The following is a 16,515-nucleotide window of genomic DNA, read 5'->3' as shown; positions in this document are numbered from 1 at the left end:
TCGCCCCACCATCGGTTATTTACGAGTGGAAATCCCAGGAAAAATGGGATGACAGCAGATGTATTCAGATCCTTACTGCGTACCCTCAATAATCTCAAGTATCCTCCATAAATCTCAGGTATTTTCTAGTTAAGGTCCTTCAGACCGAACAAATATTCTTTCACTGAATTATTTTCTAAAGTTTATTGTCCACTACGGTATCACGTAAAATTAAGGCTTAAGTTTTAAAGACAAAAAGGTTGAGTCGTAACACAACTACTATACTTATTTTCTATTGAACTTTATTGAATAACACAGTTTACGCGACTGATCTGAGAGATGTTGACTGGTGAGAGGTTTGAGTTTCAGTCCAAAGGTGTTCTTGTATTATTACGGAGGAAAGCTCGGTGTGGGTGTGCCCTTTGAACTAACAACGCGGATTCGTTGTTCACACTTTTCGTTAGGAAAAGTATGAGTAACGATCCGTGATGCCGATTGGTCATAGCCCACGTTAATAAATGAAGATAGGAGGAGGAAGCCTCCTATCAACGTGGTTCGTAGGTGATATTGTTGTTCATGGGGAAAACCAGCTTTCCCGTTAGGCAAATACCTGCTTTTCCCCGTAATTTGTACGAACGTATAATAAACCTAAGGACTGTTCCAAGGACCATCCATAAACCAATACACTTAGAGGGTTACAGGGTCCTTGAAGTAATTGAGGATACGCGGTGAGGACCTGCACACATTTGGCCCCTTATGTGGATTGACGTTACAACGGGTTGACACGGGAAAGTTGCCTTTTCTCACGTATGAGGCCTCTCACTAGCAACTTTATCTCGATGACGGTTAGTATCCTTCCTCACCCACCACCATAGCAAAGTATTCAATTAACAACGAAGCCCATTTCCCTCACTCTCCTAGTCAAAATTGTCATCAACAAATCGCAGGCGGACGACGTCGAACGAATGACGGAACGAATGCAGGAAGTCCTCATAAAAGCCTACGACGCGGCAATTCCAAAGATGAAATGGCACTATAGGTCAGTGCCATAGTGGACGCCCGAGCTCACACGAGCAAAGAGGAACACCTACCGGGCAAGAAGAAGATACCAAGGGGCTAGGGACCCCGCAACGAGGGAACAGGAAAAGCTGCGGTACAGGGACACTAGAAGGGAGTATGTGAAAGCGATTACTAAAGCCAAGATACGAAGCTGGTAAGAATTCGTATCGAAGGAAGGCAATAAAGAACCCTGGGACATCGTCTACCGAACGGTTACGGGTCAACTAAGAAGAGAAGAAACAGTATCGACCCTGCGGATGCCTTAAGGAGAAACCTCCATCTGGCGAACGACTGCGGAGGCGATGCTCTCTGCCCTGTTGCCCGACGACCAGGAAGATACGGACACGCCGGAGCAGGCAGTAATCAGGCGTGAAACGATAGCCCCGCCGAATGTCGAAGATACCCCAGAGTTTCTCAGAACTCAGTGGCGCTGTGAAACGACTAACGAAGGGGAAATGTCCAGAACCTGATTTAGTCGAAGCAAAAGTAATTCAACGCGCCTGGGGAGGAATTCATCAACAGCTCCTTAGGCTCATGAACGGCTGCCTTATCTGGGGGGTCTTCCCAAGAAGATGGAAAATGGGGAACGTCATCGCCATCCCAGGAATGGTCGCAGGAAACACGAGGAAGGAACTACAAGAGAAAGGACAGGAGGTATTCACACGCGTTTCTACCTGGTGCAATAGGAAGAAACTGTCGTTATCGGCGGAGAAGACGGAAATGCTGCTCGTCAAAGGTAAACTTGACGCGGAAGACCACCGATCATCAAGATCAACGGCAAGGACATAAGAATGGTACAAGCGATAAAGTACCTGGGAGTATACCTTGAAAGCGGCCTAAAAATTAACAGGCATGTGTACGAAACAACGCAGAAGTGCCAGAAACTATTCAACAGTCTCGCGAGAGTGGCCAAGGCGAAGTGGGGACTCGGACACGCGGCCATGCGTACTTTGTACAAAGGGCTGTTCGAGCCGATAACCACGTACGCCGCGGCCGGCTGGAGCGACCTGTTGAATGGAAAAACTAGGAACATGCTTATGAGATCACAGAGGATGGCACTCCTCCGAGTGACGAAAGCCTATAGAACAACGTCAACAGAGGCACTACAGGTTATCGCAGGGGTCATACCGATTGACCTCCTAATAGAAGCCAGATCCAGGATAGGTAAAAGAAAAGAGGGCGAGACGATTCAAGCAGCGAAAAAGCGATCGTCAAAGAAGCTATCCAGAAGTGGCAGGAACGCTGGCAGACCACGCAGAAGGGAAGAACAACCTTTGCATGCTTCGGCAGCGTCAAGGACAGGCTTGAGAACCGCTGGGTAAGACCTGACCACTACATGACACAGTTCATTAGCGGCCATGGAGACTTCAACAGCAAGCTCAAGACGTTCTGTCTGAGCGAAGTGGACACGTGCGACTGCGGCGAAGAAGAAACCCCTCAACATATCCTCGAGTATTGCCCAATCGACGAAGATCGTCAAAAACTGCAGAACTTGGACTGGCCAAAAGAAAAGTGGGAGTTCGTAACAAAGGACGTATACCCCCATTTCCGCCAGTTCGCAAGGATCGTTCTGCAGGCAAAGGAAAAGAAGAGAAGGAGAATCCTGTGAGAGACGGGGGGAACGACACATCAACGACAACAGGGACGACCTCCAGATAGAAGATTGACACAACCGGGTGAGCAGACAAGCCAGCATCTGAGAAGAAGTCTAAAACTGGCTGGAAGGACATCCGAGCAAAACAGAGGGAAAACATGAACAACAACAACAAGAATAACAGCAACAACAACGAAGAAAACGACAACATAAAACCTGGAATCTGCCGCAACAGAGGACTCACGAGAGGAAAACTGACATAAAAGAGCACGGGGAAAATAGGCAAGGAACCAAGGCGAAGAAAAAAAAATACAACGAGCCGGAGAGGAAACCTGCGATCGTCAACGCAGGCGGCACCCATGCAAATGAGTGCCGAGACGGTGCAGGGGACAATCGGCTAGATAGCCAACCTGCTGGGACCGAGCTATAAGCTGGCAGCTCCGCCTCCTCGTGGCCCCCGCTGGTAACGGTGCGGCGCGATGCGCGCATCGCGCGGTGCCGGCTAAGCGAACTGCCGCCCGAAAGGGTAGGTTCAACTTGTCCAATGACCTGCAAGGAGAGGGCAGGGTTTTTCCTAGTCGCGCGCCGACCACCTATGCGCGCCACCCCCTGGGCGGGGGGCGCTAGAGAATAAAAAAAAAAACATCTTCACGCGAAGCCAGTATGAGTTCTACACTCCAGGTATGGCACGATCTACTGAAAGGACGAGACCTCGCGCTCACACTACTTGTCATTAACAAATCCGATGGTTCCGTACGCTAGACACACCCATCCTTAGCTTTCCTCCGCCACAGTATCGTCACCGAACTTCACTGATTTTTCATCTTTCAAACAGTCAACGTCTTTTGACTGGGTTTCCACCCTTAGATCAGTCATTTACTTAACTTATACATACGCACCAGCGTAACTATCTTCTTTACAAAGTTGTTGGAATAAACTGTGATTTATAACTTGTTATATCATTGTCATATTTAAGTTAACCATCTCTATTATCCTAATCGAAATAGGGGATCGATCATTTCGTGGCGTCGATTATTTAATCGTAACGAGAATTTACGACTCCCGTTAATGTGTTTCCTCGCGATCACGTCTCTCTGCGAGTGGTCGAAACATGTTTGTACTGAAATTATATTCCAATTTATCGAAATAATCCTTAGAATCTTTTTCAATAGGTTATGCGCCAAACTGCGTAGGGAAACACATTCGCTTAATTAAATGTGATGGTTCAATAAATTACTAGGTCGACTTCCCCATGGTAAAAAATTTAAAGATCGCTTGTCCTTTTACTTTCCTGAAACTTTTGGATTTGAGATGACAAAACGAATCGTGGATTACCCGTCGAATTATGTACAAGCAACGAGGTTTATTACCTTACATTACATGTCTCTGTGTTTTATGGAATTTTCAACTCACCATCCGGATAGGTCGAATTGATTTCACCAGTGACGCCCAATTCAGATGACATCGATCCAACGAGGAGCACAGCATCGTCAGGAACTTCCTCTAGTTCCAGCTCGATTTTTGTCACATGTGCTACACACACGGAAAGAATATATAAGTAGATATGGATAACAGTAAATGAAATAAATATAGTAATATGGTCGCTTAAGTAAACGCACTAAAGAATTCGAACATTTTAGAAATTTTTTATGTATAAGTACAAAAACAGTTTAAAACACAACTATCGTGACTATAGTAATGAAATTTGTAATGGATTTGAAGATATATAAAGGGTATTTATTTGGAAAGTTCACATCTATTTATCTCGAAAATTACACATTTTAGGAAAAAATGTTTAAAACAAAATTTTGCTTGTTTTTTGTTAATGGAAACCATATTTTTTATCTACAGATTCTTATTCTGCGGAAAACAGAAAAAATTTTTATAAAGATACTTTTTTTAAACGAATTTCATCTTGAAAATATATTTATTAAAATAAAGAAATGTGCGACACCAAAGAAGGTTATTTAATTTTTCAGGTCATTGTTAATGATAAAGTAACATAAATAACAACCACTTTTTTACGACACTTTTTTATCACACACATTATTGAAACATCACAAAATGGTTTCGAAATGTACTCCATTCTGTGATAAGCAATAATGCAATCTGTTTTCAAATTCAGTTCTTTCTTTTTCCAAAATTCCTTTTAAAATATTTCTACTATCCGTTAAATGAATAAATAAAATTTTATACTAAATTGCTTTATATTTTTTATACTTAATTCCTCAGGAATCTCCAAGTACTTTTTACCCGCTAATTATCACCAATAAATAATGGTATTGGATAAATGATAGTATATATATGTCGGGTTCATATTATGATTAGGGTTGGGGTTAGGGGCGTGAAACGAATCTTCATTTGGATTAGGCATTGTTGTTATGCAATAGAGAAGATATTTACTAGTATAAATATGAGTATTATAGATTTTGACAAGTAACCGTGGTAATTAGATATTCGAGATGATAATGACAATGATCCCAGGTTCAATAACGAATCCGCGGTCAACGGGTTGACAAAATGCGCTTTCTTCCAAAGTCGAAGTTGTACCTAATGTCCATGTCTACGGTACAAGCATTACCGAACCAACTCTTTGTTAAATAGTAGAATATCCACCGACCGTAAATACGTCATACAACTCGCTAATGCGACCTCACGAGAGAAAGACCTTCCATCACGATGATGCTGCAGACGAAAGCTATAATGGAGGTGTCTAAGGACACGAGATCATCGGATTCGTGGGGAGATGCCTTCGTTCGAGGGGGCCAAGCTCTCACAAATGGCCAGCTGCTGTACACGGCGCGGTTCTGCTCACGCTGGACAGAATTCCAACGTGTGTTCCGCCGTGTCCTGATCTTCCTGACACTGGTGACAAGTGTCAGTCACCTCTCGCCGAATCCTTAGCAGGTACTCCCCGAAATCTCCATGTCCGGTGAGCACCTGCGTCATCCTGAAGGTCAGCGGGAGCCCGCCACGGTCCCTACAAGCCTCCCAATTAGAGAAAACAGCTCTCACACCACGGTGAGTCCGCACCTCATTCTCCGCGAGGAGATCGGAGCGCCACCGCTCCCAGGTCTCCATCCTCGCCTCTTCACGGATGTCCGAGACCATCTGCCTGGCGACAGGGGGAATAAGACCGCTCGAGCCCAGGCTTCTTATGTGCTGATACACCTGTCGGAGCGCCAATACCTGAAGCTCCAACGAAGGGGAAGCAGCCAGGACAGACGCCGATACATAGGATATGGTTCGATATCCTCTAACGATCCTGATGGCGGTCGTCTTGTGCAGCCTCCTCAACAGGAGTAGACTGCGACGGTTCGCCGTCAGATCTTCCGCTCACACCCGTAAGGGCCCCGTAAAGAACACGGGATCGAACCACCCCCTTGTATAGCCGACGAACTCCGACTCCGGCCCCGCCGATATTCGGCACCAGGCCTCGTAATGCGTTGGCTGCGTCTGTTACTTTAGAGACGAGGAGCTCGAAGTGGGGCCAGAACGTCCACAGACTGTCGATTTTGAGGCCCAAATATATCTCATTTGGAGCCCCATCCGGACATCCTCTCCACCAATGTCCATGCAAAGGCCGTGCGAACGCGCTCCACTCCGCCGGGGGTCGTAAAACCAAATGGCTTCGGACTTGACGGGGGACACGCTCAAGCCCAGCCTCCGGATGGACTGAACGGCGCACGCCACCGTGACCTCGGCAAGGCGTAGCGTCTCGTATCACCAACGCCCCCAGCCAGGACCAAGATGTCCTCAGCGTAACACACTATGCCCGCGCCCGGGGGCAGGGCATAGCGAAGGACCGCGTCGTAAGCGATAATCCAAAGGATAGGGCCCAACACGGAACCTTGTGGAACACCTCGCTCGACGGGCCATCGCTCTTCGCCATATCTGCCGGTGTACTCGACCAATCTGTCATCCAGATAGATCGGTCACGAACCCGTCGGCGACGTACCCTCTGAAATGCTCTGCGAGCGCAAACGCAGCGAGCACGAAGCTCCGCGATATCAGGGATCCACCAATACACAGCCGAGCTGCGTCTACCACCGGGTACAAAGCGCGGTATCGAAGCGTCAGATGCCGCACTCATGTGCCACAATGGCTGCCGCCTGAAGCATGTCGTTATCTCGCTCCTTCAGACGCCACTTTGGTGGTGTTGGGCGTGAGCGCCTCGCTCCTGGGACGCTGCAGGCCCGCTCAGCGTGTAAGAAAGGGGGGCCTAAATGTGGTCCGATAGAGTCTCAGTTTCCTAGTCCGCTCTCCAATCCGAGACCCGTCGAAAAGCACTAGGGGTGGCCCACGTAAGATCAATTACGGAGCATCCCGTACACTCTACATAGCTGCTCGCCGAACCCCTGTTGACGAACAGGAGCTCGAAGCCAGCAGCCCAATCTAGTAGCGCTCGGCCGCGGGCGTCCGTCCTGGGGTTTCACCACTGCGTGGCATGAGCATTAAAATCCTCCAGAATGAGAGTTTTCCGGGGAAGATATTGCTCAATGCCACGCAGTCGCGGACCCAGTCCGCCAGTGTGGACGCCTTTTCCCGGTCTTTGTCGCTGGGATCCTCTACAATGATAGCACCAGTCCTAGCCTTGCGCATCTTAACAGTCTCGATGCCAACGTCTGCTCCCGAAGGAGCGATGGTAATTGCCACCGGTTCTTGTCTGGGCCATGCCTCAGGGGTGGGTCGTCCAAAATTCTTCGAGGGATGATGGTGCAGCGTCCGTGACCGTGGCAGGAGCGAGGAACGCGCTCTCTTGCCTGTCCGCGGATCTCAATCTTCTCTTCGCCTCGCCAGACGCAGAAACTGATCCGGGGGCCTGGCGGTCCACCCCAGAATGGCCGTGATCATGAACTAACGACGCAGTGGGGCCCACTTGACTACCCACAACTGCGTCGGTACTGGGGTATCCCTCCCCTGCACCGTAAATGATTTTCTGATTCGTTTTACTCTCCATAATGATTTTAGAAAAAATAGCGCCGAGGTCGTCAACAAAGGTTTCCATCCTGGTGCCACTCACTTTTTCGCACCCTACACCGGTCAAGGCTGGTGCGGGGTGATGAGGAGCGCCATAGGAAGGTGAAGTGAGTGGTCTTGGCAGGTATGGGCCCACCAACTTCTCCGAAATTCTCCGCACCGGATCAGCGAACTGAAGGGTGCCAAAGGCACCGACTAGCCACCACCCGACTATAGGAGAACATCAGATCCATCGGGGTTTCCCAGGGCGTGATCCTACGCCCTGAGAACCCACACTCGCCTCGTGCTCCCCAGGAGCTAACCACTGCGCTGCCGTCGTCCATTGTTAGTTAGTGTCGAGTGGCGGTATTTGTGCAGTCGAGTGCCGCTACACATCCAACAAATCGATATTTTTCTCGCAAAATTCAATTCATTTGTCACGGTCATTTTAATTCAATGTTTGATGTTTAATGCACTTTGCATGGATGTAATTTATTTAATTTTAGTACATTGTAAATAAAACCAACTGATACACCAATTGCACTTGACACATTACACATCGGAGTTCGTTGAATTTTCAAGAAAATTATGCAAAATTTCGATTTCAGTTAATTCATCTAAGGTATGACGTTCAGGCCTCTTCTTTTAACTGCAGATCTAATTTGTAGTAATTTTTCTATGAGATTCAGCACATGATGAATAGAACAATTTTTTCGTTATTTTTTTTAAAAGAATAAACCATATTTAATAGGAAAGAGGGATTTGTATAAATTTACAATGAATTTCCAAAGTACTAATTATTATGTGTATATTCTCAAAAATAATTGCGTTGATAAATTGTTTATATTTACTGCGTGAATGTGACCTGCTATAGCATATAAGATAATATGTGTAATATCCCCAGAAGTTACTACACCTGCTATTGGTAGAACAGCGGTTTCCACCAAGGCGTGATCGTATTGGTCTTGCCGTGCATATGAAACGTCTTGCTTCTTTTATATATTATTGTTAATTTTTCAAAAATAATAAAAAGCGAATGCAAGCTTATATTAATAATAATTTAAATTTAAACTTGAAGAAGAATACATAATTTAAACGAAACTTTACAACTTGCTCTAAATAAAAATAAACATGATACGAAATATTTATTTTCCTAGATATTATTTTCCTGATAGTCCAGAAATCGGGGTAGGAATGTTACACATATATGCAAAAATATAGAATAGAAAGTAATAAGATAATGCAACAATATTACAAAAGAAGTTTTAAAAAAGGTAAGAATTGAATCTAAAAACAGATTGTTTAGCACAAAATGTAAATATTGTTGAAAATATTTCATCATATTTCGATTTTTTGTATGATAAGAAAGTGTCGTAAAAAAAATGGAGTTGTCATTGATTTTACTATGATTTTATCATAGACAATGACCAGAAAAATTAATGAAGCTTCTGAAACTTCTGTTGTATCGCCTAAATTTCCTTCCGCTACTTTGGAAATAAGAAAACCTGAAGTAAATTTTTATTCGAATAAATATGTGGTGGATGAGTGTAGAGGATTAATAAAATGGGAACGAGAGATTGCTGTTGCAAGCCGTCAAATATATTTGAAATAAATTAAATAAATTAATAAATATAAATACTATCGAGAGGCGCTCGTACAAACGTATTCGCAAAGACAATGTATGATCGCTCGCAGATAACTCGATAACTCGTATAACTCCGTTAGTAACTATTAATAACTGATTCGCTCGCGATCGCGTTCGTTTATTTATACTGGTCGGGGAAGAGTCAGAAAATTCAAATTCGTCTTTGATCGATGGCTGCATGTAGCGGCGACATTGTTTTGCCCGGAGTTTAATTATCGTTACGTTTCGTTCGTCAAGGCGGTATCAATGTCCCGAGGTAAAATAACAACATGAGTCGCTCTCGATTCGCATCGTCTTCTGACTCATGTGCTGCTACAAATATCTTTTTAAGATGAAGTCCGATAAAAAATGTTTCCTATAAAAGTGTTTTCCTTCTTATCATAGGTTAAGAGTCTGTTAGGAAGAGATATGGTTTTCATTTTAAAAAAACAACTTTTTCTTCAAATGACCTTAAATAAATAAAACACGAGTAGCACTGTTTAATTCTCCTCTTAAAACTGTGAAGCTTCTGTTTCAAACGACTTTTTTCCAAAAAGCATAATTTTTGAGATAATTAGATACCATGTTTACAAATGAATAGAAGCTGCAAGACATTTATTGGTAGAACATTTCATAAAATTCACCAAACTATTTGAAAAGTCGATAATTACACTGAACAGCATATTTTAATCTCCTGTCAATTTTTTAATCACCAATAGGTTCTTATAGATTTTTGTGCGCTAGAAACGAATCTACAAATCGTTTCTTTCAGCATATGCAGTTTTCGAAAAAATCTATTTTGAGCAAAATAGCAAATTTTCAACTTTGAAAATAATTCATGCTTTTACAGTATTAACTACAGTAATAACTAATTTACCGTTGACACCAAAAATTCAATAAAACAATATTTATTTTTACTACGTTATAAGACGTTACGTCTAAACATTTAGATATGTTTAAATAATGATTAAAATGGAAATGACACTAAATTCCACCATGGCACCATTCCTTGCTTACATTGTTTGCTTTATTTCAACAACTAACCATTTAAGAGAAAATAGGATCATAGCACGCGAGCTGTTAGGAGGTTTCTTCTGGATGTTGAGACCTGCAAGCAAATCTGATGCAAAATCAGGAACTCGCAGGAAATATTAGTGCAAGCCTCGTAACTCGATCAACAAAAGCCAATACGATTCGAACGGTAAAATCGTGTCTTGTAGGATTATTTAATTAAGCTGTATATGATTGCGGGCTTGTATTTTGTATGTATTTTGCCTTAATATTTTGGTGCATGTTTTTGAAACACTGGCAGTGTACTGAGAGTAGCTTGTACAAATGTCAAACAGAATTTAGACTGTCTCGCGAATTTCGACGTGTTAATATTGATCGAAAGGGATTTTTAGGTCGATCTCACTATAATAGTTTTTAACACACGCGATGCCAAACAGCATGTAATTTTTCGGATCCTTATATGCTGTGAAAATCTCGAAATTCTGTAGTGGGGCGAATCAAGGAGTTTATTGTACGCATATGGAAAATATTTTTTTAATATCTCCTATATAGCTTGCAATTTGTCACTAGACATTAGGCAAATTATTTTAAGTATGACGAAATAGCACGACTTCGGTGTTTCAATTTTTTTTCTTTTTTTTATTTGGTAGACTATTTATAATCAATTCTCATTGAGAATTATAAGTAAATTCTTTTGGCGTGGGACTGTAACTTGAATTACAATAGTTTATAGTATGTTTGATTCTAGTTGAATCTAATGTTTCAATCTAAAGGGTATTGTCTTTTTAGTCTGCGGATCTGATCCGTCGTATCAAGTAATTGGGTATCTAATGGGTTTTGGTGGTTGTTAACTGTTATATTGTATCTGTTTCTGAACTTGGATATTTCTTCCTTAACTGTGGGTATCTTAAGGTCGCGATGTATTGTTTCGTTGATAACATACCAAGGTGAATCTATTAAGGATCTTAGAGTTTTTGATTAGAATCGTTGGAGAATTTCTATGTTGGAATTACTCGCTGTTCCCCATAGTTGGATCCCATAGGTCCAAATAGGTATTAGTATGGCTTTATATAGCATTATTTTACTCTGCTTGTTTAAGTTGGAGCGTCTGCCAATGAGCCAGTTGAATATTTTAAATTTTGTTTTCAGTTCTTTGGATTTATCTACGATGTGCTGTTTCCACGTCATTCTTCTGTCTAGAATCATGCCCAGATATCTGACTGTATCTTTGTTTGGCATTGGAATATTATTTATGGTCACCTGTGGGCAGGATTGTTTTCGCAGTGTGAAAGTTATGTGGCGGCACTCGACAGCACAAATACCGCCACTCGACACTAACAACCACCGGACGACGGCTGCGCGGTGGTTAGCGCCTTAGGTTACGAACGTTCGGGACCCAGGTTCATATCCCGGCGCCCGTGGACCGATTTTTCTTCCACGATTCTTAAATAGGAAGAAAATACAGCAGTACCCCCCAGCAGCGACATCTAGAGCCAGCAGCTACTATTATCACGGACAACATATACACCTCAGTTATATGACTGGATTTATTTTCATTTATTTCGAAGCGCCATTTGTGGAACCACTTTTTCATAGAGACGAGACCTCACTGGAGAGTTGTGGAGGCAATTATCGGGTCTAAGTGGGATGCTAATAAAGTTGTGTCATCAGCAAATGTCGCTGTGGTTATCTCTGTTAAGGCTGATAAATCGGCAATGTAGATGGTGAAAGGTCCGAGGACACTACCCTTGGGGTATGCCAGCTTCTATTGGGAATGTTGCGGTTATAGCGTCTAAGTATTTAATGATGAACAGCCTATTGGTTAGATATGATTTTAAGATGGAGTGGTAGGTGTGTGGTAAGATTTTCTTTAGTTTGAGCAAAAGTCCTTCATACCACACTTTGTCGGACACCTGCTAAATATCCAGAAATATCGCAGAGCAATATTTTTTCTTTTCTAAATCTTGGCAAATTTTATGAGTTAGACGATGAATTTGCTCTATCGTAGAATGTTGCTTCCGGAAATCGAATTGATTATCTGGCATTGTTTTCAAATCCTCTAAGAGTGGAAGGAGTCGTTTAGTTAACATCTTCTCAAATAGTTTGGAGAAAGTGATTAGAAGACTAATTGGACGATAAGAGCTAGTTTCGTGTATTGGTTTTCCAGGTTTAGGGATAAGAGTAATTAATGATATTTTCCAGGACTTAGGATAGTACTCAATGCGACGAATTGCATTAAAAATAGAGCTAATGGGAGCAATCCCTTTTATGGGAAGCTCCTTGATAGTTTTGTTACTTACCTGATCATGTCCCGATGCTTTCCTGGAATTTAGGCGACGGATTAATTCTATAACTTCCAGGGATGAGAAAGGTTCAATATAGGAGGAGACATCTAGAAGGGAGAGTGCAAGTATTCTGTTATTTCGGTGGCAAATAGTGGAGGAATACGGTTTGAAGACATTAGTTAGGTGACTTGCAAACAAGTTGGCTTTTTGTATAGCCTTTCTCTCTCGGCACGCTCATTTACGAGCATTGTTCGCAATAACAAAGTCTTGTAGGCTGTGCAACCTTTATAGTTCGCAGGATGCTCTCCTTGACATAGGATGCACTTCGCAGGAGTTTCTGAAGATGTAATGCACTGATCTGTAGGGTGAATACCTGCACATCTTACGCAGCGGTGATTGTGGTTGCAATATTTTTGCGTGTGGCCGTACCTTTGGCACCTTTTACATTGAATTACCTCTTTTTTTTATAAAAGGTGGTTCAATTTTTACTACCGAATTCATTAAACGATTGATATTATAGGCTTCTTTGTTATTTGGTTTTTGCTTTAAGTCAATAAAGAATAAGGATAGCGGGTTTTTTTGTGATTCAAGTGGTTACTTCAAGTTGGTTCAAGTTTCAGTTCATCTAAATTAGCTGAGTGGTGGATGTTGCGTAGTACCACACGAAAAGGTCCTTCCTGTTTCAATTGATATGTGTGGAAGTTTGCGTTCAGGGTTTTTAGTAATTTTGTTAGTTTTCCGTAGGAGTCTGGATTGGCCGGCAAGATTTACCCTGATTATTTTTAATTTTTAGTATGTAATCCTCTTTGTTAATATCTTTCTCGGTGGACTTCATCATTATTTGAATGTCGATAACATCATCAATGAAGATTGGTGGGGGAGGAGAGTTTTTTGTGTGTGTTGATTTGTTGGTGTTTCAACTACGTCCATAAAATCGTCTGTAGATTCTAATATTGCGAATCTGTTGTAAGTGGTAACGTGGCTTGTTGACAGTTCGTTCTGACTAGTCTTTACATTTCTTTTTTGACTGAATCAAGCTTACGTTTTTTGATGTTGTTAGTGTGGTTTGAAAGGTGGGATATATTATCCTTTTGCCACGGAGGAGGTAGAACGGTGCGGTTGTAGTTTTGTTCATGAGAGCCTGATCTGGTTACTCGGGCCATCTTCGAACTAGTTAATTCAAATTGAAATAACTAGTCGAGAGGCTATGATTTGGATTAGAGATTAGATGTGTTGGATTCCACGAGTAAGTTTAGAAAACTCTTGGTTTGTTTCTGTTTCAACTCATTTTCGACGGAGGGTCGTCACTTATTGTATTGTGAATTTTACTGAGCACTAGACACACGTCTACACGCTGTAGCAGTCGAAAGGAAACTGTTTCAATTGATACAACGTTATTATCATTAAGACCAGTCGATCTAATAGATTATTTGTAGATATTTACTTGTTTATTAAATCTGCAAGGTGTGAATTAACTTGCGTTTGTATTCCTTTCTTTTTTTGTAATTACTGATTGTCTTAACTATTCCTTCCTTTACTGTGATGAAGTTTAGATTCTTCCTTATTTCTTCGCTTTTAGCGAGCCACGAAGCGGTAGTGATTGAGCTTAAGATAATAATATGTTCTTCAGATCTGATCAGACGTTTAATAGAACTAAAATCCTAGCATAACCGCAGCTGCGTCTCATTGTTTAGATAAATGTTTTAAAGTAAAAGTGTTTCTGTTTCTGTTACAAAGCATCGAAAAAGTGTAGCTGGAAGCCGGGTGCAATTTAAAACAAAGCAATTACATTCTAATTACATTTTAAGTAAGGATAATCCAAGTTATCAGCTATTGAAAAAAATTGAGCTGCGTTTGGGAACAGAATCAAGTTTCCTTTGCTTGCTTCGAAGCTTCGAGAGCGTAGACGTACATGAAATTGTCAGGCGAATACGCGAAGCTTGCTTTCTCAACAATCGTCTTCTCTTTATTGTATCGTCAAGGTCCTTCGGCGACAATCACATCGCTCTGTATTCTCGTCAGTTATACCTCTAGCAACAGGTTATAGGTGGCGAGCGACATTTGATTGTAGCAGTAAGCGTGCATGTTATACTGTTGCCATTGTCTCGTGAGCGCAGTGTTTGGGAGTTAAGTGGATAATACTGCATGTACGCGCCTGATGCTTCGTTTGTTTTCTAACTTGATATACATATCACAGACGATCGTGCTGTGATCATGATACCATGAACAGCAGTGTCGTCTCACTTGAGCCTTCTTGGCGATCGTGCGTCTTGTGAATATAATACTCAGTTTGAGAGTCTATAGTGTGTCATAAATAATCACTTTTCTTTACATTTTTCCGGTATTTGTATGTCTCTCGGGTCAATTCAATTTCTGTAAGAATTACTGATGAAGGGGAGAGTGAAAATGGCACCTTCTTTATGGAGGAAGGTAATATTAACAGAGGAAAATAATCACAGCTGAAGCCGCGCGAAATGTAAGTTCACTCCATCACTAATTACTAATTATTAATTACAATTACTAATTACTATTATTTATTATTAGTTACATTGAAAACGAATTATTTAATGGAAGTGGTATATATCGTATTGAAATACTGAAAACAAAAAAGCATATATATACGCAAGAACAAATTAATTATGAAAAATGAAATACTTAATACGATGGCATGCCCGAATAGAAACAAAACTAATGGAAAGAAGAGAGATTCGACAAAAAATCTCAAAATTGAAATTGAAGACTCAAAGAAGCATTTAGAAGAGGAAAGATCAAAAAGTAAAGATTCGGAAGAACAAGTACATAAACTCTTGTTACAATTAAATAATAATAACGTAGTTCCGTCTATTAAACAAGACTCCGACAATAGAACACATGGAATTTAATTATTCTAATTCTGAAATATTAAAAATTTGTGTCAAAAATCGCGATGAACCAGTTTTTGCACAATTTGTAATGAAGAAGAAATATTCAGTGAATCTCAGGACGAACACGAGCGAAGTCCACGGATATAATGGTGCTAACACAACAAAGAAAAAAGAAGTCAAGTGTGCATGAGCAGGACAACAATGGAAACAAGCAAGGTAAGAGAAACCCTACTTATTAACATTTGCCGGAAATAACCACGACTTTAGAATGTCTGCTTCTGTACTACCGTTATGCTTGTCCGACTCAGAGTGCTTCCTACAAATTCATTGTTTACTACGGCCACTGGGTAAGATCCGCAGATTCCAATACACGTCCTTCGCAGATCTCGGTACGCACCGTACCTGAGACTGCTGTTAGCTTGAGGAGGTGGTCCCTTGCACTTCCTGGAAAATGAATATCCTAACGCGTAAACGAGATCACTACTTTTGTACTTTCCGCTTATTCAAACAGACCATCCGCGTATCTTTCTTTCATCGATATCTTTCGTTCAAATTTCGAAGGACCATTTTTTGGACGAGTACAGATATCTATTCTTCAACCTTCGAACAGTTTACTTTAATACCAATCTACTTATAGTATCAAGTTCAGTCATTGAACTTAACAGTTTGTCTAATATCATCTTTTATTTGAGATACTGTCCCCATCTCCGTAAAAGGCTTAGAAGACTTCAACGTAGGGTTGACATAAATCGTAATGCAGTCTTATAATCTTCGTTGATTGTCACATCACCGTCTATCGCATCACAATCGCATTGAACATACACCGAGGTTGGCAGCCTTTGCTGATTTAATTATTGCTGATTCAAGGATATCTTTTTTAAAACTTATAGCGAATAGATTTATTAAAACGCTTCATTATAAAAATGATCACCGTGCACTAATTTATTAAATCCTATTTTTACAAATAAATAAAATTTTAGCTGATTCTAGGCCTACTGACAATAATATCAAATTCGATTTTAATAATAGCAATTTTTGAGGAATTTCACTTGCACCTATTTAATAATAAAAATGTATTCGCCCTGATAAAACGTAATCTTAATCTGGGAGAAATTAATAAATTTCTCTTGAAGCCAAATA

At 41.5% G+C, this 16,515-nt stretch overlaps 1 pseudogene; it reads right to left on the bottom strand.

Annotated features, from left to right (window-relative positions):
* The window catches only part of LOC122574348, a 69,710-nt pseudogene that overhangs the window by 7,286 nt on the left and 45,909 nt on the right, over positions 1-16,515 (bottom strand).

The sequence above is a fragment of the Bombus pyrosoma genome, linkage group LG13 (assembly GCF_014825855.1).
Source record: "Bombus pyrosoma isolate SC7728 linkage group LG13, ASM1482585v1, whole genome shotgun sequence".
NCBI lineage: Eukaryota > Metazoa > Arthropoda > Insecta > Hymenoptera > Apidae > Bombus > Bombus pyrosoma.
Note: the sequence above shows the minus strand (reverse complement) of the source record. Positions and strands in the feature narration are given on the sequence as shown.